The sequence below is a fragment of the Eubalaena glacialis genome, chromosome 3, assembly GCF_028564815.1.
Source record: "Eubalaena glacialis isolate mEubGla1 chromosome 3, mEubGla1.1.hap2.+ XY, whole genome shotgun sequence".
NCBI lineage: Eukaryota > Metazoa > Chordata > Mammalia > Artiodactyla > Balaenidae > Eubalaena > Eubalaena glacialis.
The window spans coordinates 147,783,201-147,787,944 of record NC_083718.1 but is presented as its reverse complement, the minus strand read 5'-3'; the positions used below and the strand labels follow the sequence as shown (position 1 = coordinate 147,787,944).

General features: G+C 38.2%; 1 long non-coding RNA gene across 1 annotated transcript; it reads right to left on the bottom strand.

The window, feature by feature from the left end:
* Nucleotides 1-217: 217 nt before the first annotated feature.
* Nucleotides 218-4,196, bottom strand: LOC133088547 (uncharacterized). Its single transcript, XR_009700524.1, has 3 exons — nt 4,123-4,196; nt 3,127-3,203; nt 218-305 (listed from the first exon to the last, which is right to left on the bottom strand). It is a non-coding gene; the product is annotated as an uncharacterized LOC133088547 (long non-coding RNA).
* Between the last annotated feature and the right edge of the window lie 548 nt (nt 4,197-4,744).

Below are 4,744 nucleotides of genomic sequence, written 5' to 3'. Positions count from 1 at the left end.
TTTTCTTTCCCACATGGACAAGTTTGTCATGATTCCTGTGTTTATATTTCCAAACCCACTCTGATTCAGAGGAAAAAAATAAGAAGGAGTCCATAGGAAAAAATAAAAAGGACTCCCTAGACAAACCCCAAGCACAAGAAGTCGGGTGTGAGAAAGATGCTGAGTATGTGAGTCAGCTCCCAGACGCAAACGGATGTTGGATATTGGATTCCTCTCACCGAACTCTTCCTCAATGTCCTTTCTTCCCTACTCCATCTAGGATACATCCTTAGCTACATCAGCTGATAGAAACCGGGCACAGAAACCTATGGAAAAGAAGAGACAGGATGAATCTTGAGCCAGGTCTTTCCAAAAGGTAGGTGACTGTGAGGGAACTTCCAGCTGCCGCTAAAATGATAAAGTTACAACCACTTCCTCCAGTGTCTGGTTAAGTCTTCTCTAAAATCTTGCTCAATCAATCATCTCCTCTTTGAGATATAACCTTTCCCTCCTTCCTGCAGTATAGAACCATGATCAAATCTCTTTCATCCAAAAGAAATAACATTTTTAAAAAATACTAGGGCCAACAATGAAACAAAGCAAAATTAAAACCTGCTCCTGAAACTTCCTTTATCTTTTATTTAACTTCTTGTCTTTCTTTCTCACCCAATTTTCTTAAAAAAGTGGTCTACACTCTCTGGCTCCATTTCCTCATTTAAATCCACTGGTTTCTGGCTCTTCTTCCTCTCTCCCTCCTAGTCCCCAATTCCACTGTGCACATTCCTGCCTTTATCTTCTGCAACATCTTGGCAGCAGGTGACCCTCTTGGCTATTCCTTTCTTTCCATTCCCCTACTTCGACTTTGACAGCACTCTTCCCTATTTATTTATTTTTTTCTGTCTCTCTCTGGCCACTCTTTCTCAGAGCTTCTCATTTCTTCCCTTGCTCCCCCCTTAAATATTTGTGTTTCCTATATTTCATTCATTTCATTCTTGGTTAGTTTACTCCTTTCTCATTCCGCATTTAAGAAATATTTTTGAGTACTTTCTATGTACCATGCATTGTTGTACGTAGCTGGGGATTAGCAAATAAATCCACTGTTGTAATGTATTACATAACTTTGCTTCCAATTAGTGAAAACACTTTATAAAAAGGGAGGTATGACAGTGAGTTCCACAGAATTCACTAGTCTTATCATGTACTCCATTACGCACATACAGTTGGATTGGTGGAATGATGGAATGGCCTAATAAAGGCTCACTTTTGGCACCAGCTGGGAGGCAACATCCTATGGAGAAATTTTTGCTTGCCAAATCATTATCTTGGGTTCAATGGGTTTGGAGTTCCTACTGTCCCAAAGGAGAAATCTTTTCACCAGAGAATAAATTCTATTACTGTTGAATGAGATGCAGAGACTACTACTCCCCCATATTTTCTGGGCTTCTCATGCTGCTGAGCCAATAGGCAAAGAAAGGTGCCATTGTGCCAGCAAGGATGTTTGATTCCAATTACCAGAAGGAAATTGAGATGCCACCACACAATAGTGGTAAAGACGACTGTGTCTATAACCTAGGGGATTCACTGGGGCACTTCTTGTTCTCCAACAGTCCTGTTCAATGGAAAACTGGGGAAACCCAAAATAGGATTTTCACAGTTACCATATGATCCTGCAATCCCACTCCTGGGCATATATCCAGAGAAAACTCCAATTTGAAATTATTACATATACCCCAATTTCATAGCAGCACAATTTACAATAACCAAGACATGGAAGCAACCTAAATGTCCATCAACAGATTGATGGATAAAGAAGATATGATGTGTGTGTGTGTATATATATATAATATATATATATTATATAATATATATATAATATATATATTATATAATATATATATTATATATATAATATATAATATATATATACAAAATGGAACATTACTCAACCATAAAAAAAGAATGAAATTGCCATTTGCAGTAAAATGGATGGACCTAGAGATTATGATACTAAGAGAAGTAAGTTAGACAGAGAAAGACAAATATCATGTGATATCACTTATATGTGGAATCTAAAAAAATAATGCAAATGAACTTATTTACAAAACAGAAATAGATTCACATACATAGAAAACAAACTTATGGTTACCAAAAGGAAAGGGAGTGGGGGAAGGATAAATTAGGAATTTGGGATTAACAGATACACACTACTATATGTAAAATAGATAAACAACAAGGACCTACTATAGCACAGGTAACTATATTCAATATCTTGTAATAACCTATAATGGAAAAGAATCTGAAAAAGAATGCATATATATGTATATGTATAACTGAATCACTTTGCTGTACATCTGAAACTAACACAACATTGTAAATTAACTATACTTCAATTTTAAAAATGGTTAAAAAGAAAAAAACAAAAACAGGATTTTCAAGGCCTTAGATCTCATAGAAATAAAGCTTTGGTTTCCTTCAATAGGTAAAGAATGCCGTCTGGGGACTTCCCTGGTGGTCCAGTGGTTAAGAATCCGCCTTCCAATGCAGGGGATGTGGGTTCAATCCCTGGTCGGGGAACTAAGATCCCACGTGCCATGGAGCAACTAAGCCTGAATGCCGCAGCTACTGAGCCTGCATGTTCTGAAGCCTGTGTACCACAACTAGAGAGCTCACATGCCACAACTAAGACCTGACATAGCCAAATAAATAAATAAATAAATATTTAAAAAAAAAAAAAAGAATTCCATCTGGCTGAAGGACTGGCAGTGAGTAATGGAAATACAGGTGGTAGTAGAAGAAGGCAACTATAATTAACTACATAGGCTTCATGATCAGTTATATGGAAGCTGAGGTTATACCTGCATGTTTTATTTAATTAATATTTTTCTTATTCACCCCTCATTTCCACCCACCTTTCATTAAGAACCTGGTAGTTGCTAGGGCTCATTTAAGCTTCAGATGGGAATATAACTGAATTGAAATCCCCATGTGATGTTATGTTATCTGATAGGATTTTTGTGTCATCTCTGTTGAAGACAGCAATCTTTTACCTGGACAAAGACAAGAGGGGAAGGTGAAGGGCAAAGGCAGTGGACAGTGCCAATTCTCTTCCAATGGGACCTTTATAATCACTCTCCACCTTTCTCCAACCTGCTCTGTGCTCCTGGACCTTGGTCTTTATGAGCCCATCAACAGGCTCCCATGATCAACAGCTTCCTTGGGTTCAGCTAAAGGGAGGCAAGAGATCAAAAGATAGAAAGAAAGTGAGATTGGGTGTTTACCCTAGACTCTCTCCATGACAGATCACCTCAGGCTGGCTGTGTCCCTAATTTGAAAGTCCTATCAGGTGCCCTTTCCTAAGATGATCCTCTCTGGATTCTAGTAACCACCTCCCCTCCACCTTCCTAACATAAGCCTAGAATCACTTCCTGTTGTTACTAGCCTCAGGGTACTTCACCATTTCTTGTTTCCCTAATCCATGACTATACCATGTGAATAATCTTTTTTTAAAACTATCCTCAAATCATCCAGTTTGAGAATGTCATCTGTTTCTAGCTGGGATATTGACCGATACAGCTGGTGCCCCTCACATTGTGGAAGAATGGTTTTGATTGCCTGAGAGTCTTAAAATGACTGCTGTTACAGATTTACACTCCTGTGGAGGTCCCAGATTTCTGGATGGAATGGCTCTTGGGGAGACTTAAGAAACAGTCTTTTTTTTTCAGATGGAGCTGTTAATAGGACTTCCCACCACTACCTCCCCCCAAAGCCAAGAGCTATGCCAGGCTATACTAAATGGAGGTTTGAATTTATTTAAATTTGCTCTGACAGTGAATTCCATAGCTGTGGGCCTTGGACTAGGATGGCTGTCACGTAGCTGAGTCCTGACAGTTAGCGGCTGTTCTTGGCTGGCTCGAAAGGGTGTATATGAACAGCTGGCCACAGGGTCAGGCTGCAGTGTAGCAAAAAGAGGAGGGTGTGCTCTTCTCTCAAACCACTGAGTACATTGCCAATAAAATAATTCTCGATATATTAACAAAGAGAATTGAATCATTGGTGAACTAAACCATAAGGGAGAAATAGGTCTTAACTTGAAAGAAAAACATGTCAAGAGTCAAACTCATTTATTCCAGCCCCGCCACACACCTTTTGACCACTCCATCCTGATAATGACCCAGTGCACTCTATTGTTTGTAAGAAATTCAGGGGTGTTCTTTGCCTCTTCATCTACTCATCTCAAGTTCTGAGTGAGCCTGACATATTGGAACAATCTGGACAGACCATATACACACAATCTGGACAGACTGTATCTAATCCATACTTTAGAGAGCTGTGACTTTGGACAGCATATGTTCCATTCCTTTGTTTCAATTTCTTCATCTGTAAAGTGGAAATAAAGATATCCAATAACCCTTGATTAGAGACAACATGAGAACAATTAATATGTTGAATAAGCGTGATTTGTAGAATAATTAAAATACAACTCTGTTTTCCAACATTCTTTTAAAATATTTTAAGTGGAAATAATCTCTCATTCTCCTAGATTAAAACAAACAAACAAACACATGTACAGATCTCACGATTTTTCCCTTATTCTTTCTCTCAGTCTTAGGTACTAGATAGTCCCACAGTATTCTAAGGAATACCACATGGTTCCTTAGAGACATCAGATGAAGGGAAGAAACAAAAATAATTAGGCCTGAGGAAAAAAGAAAAATATCATATTTGAAAATTATATAACTATATACAGGATTAAAAGAGTATATGT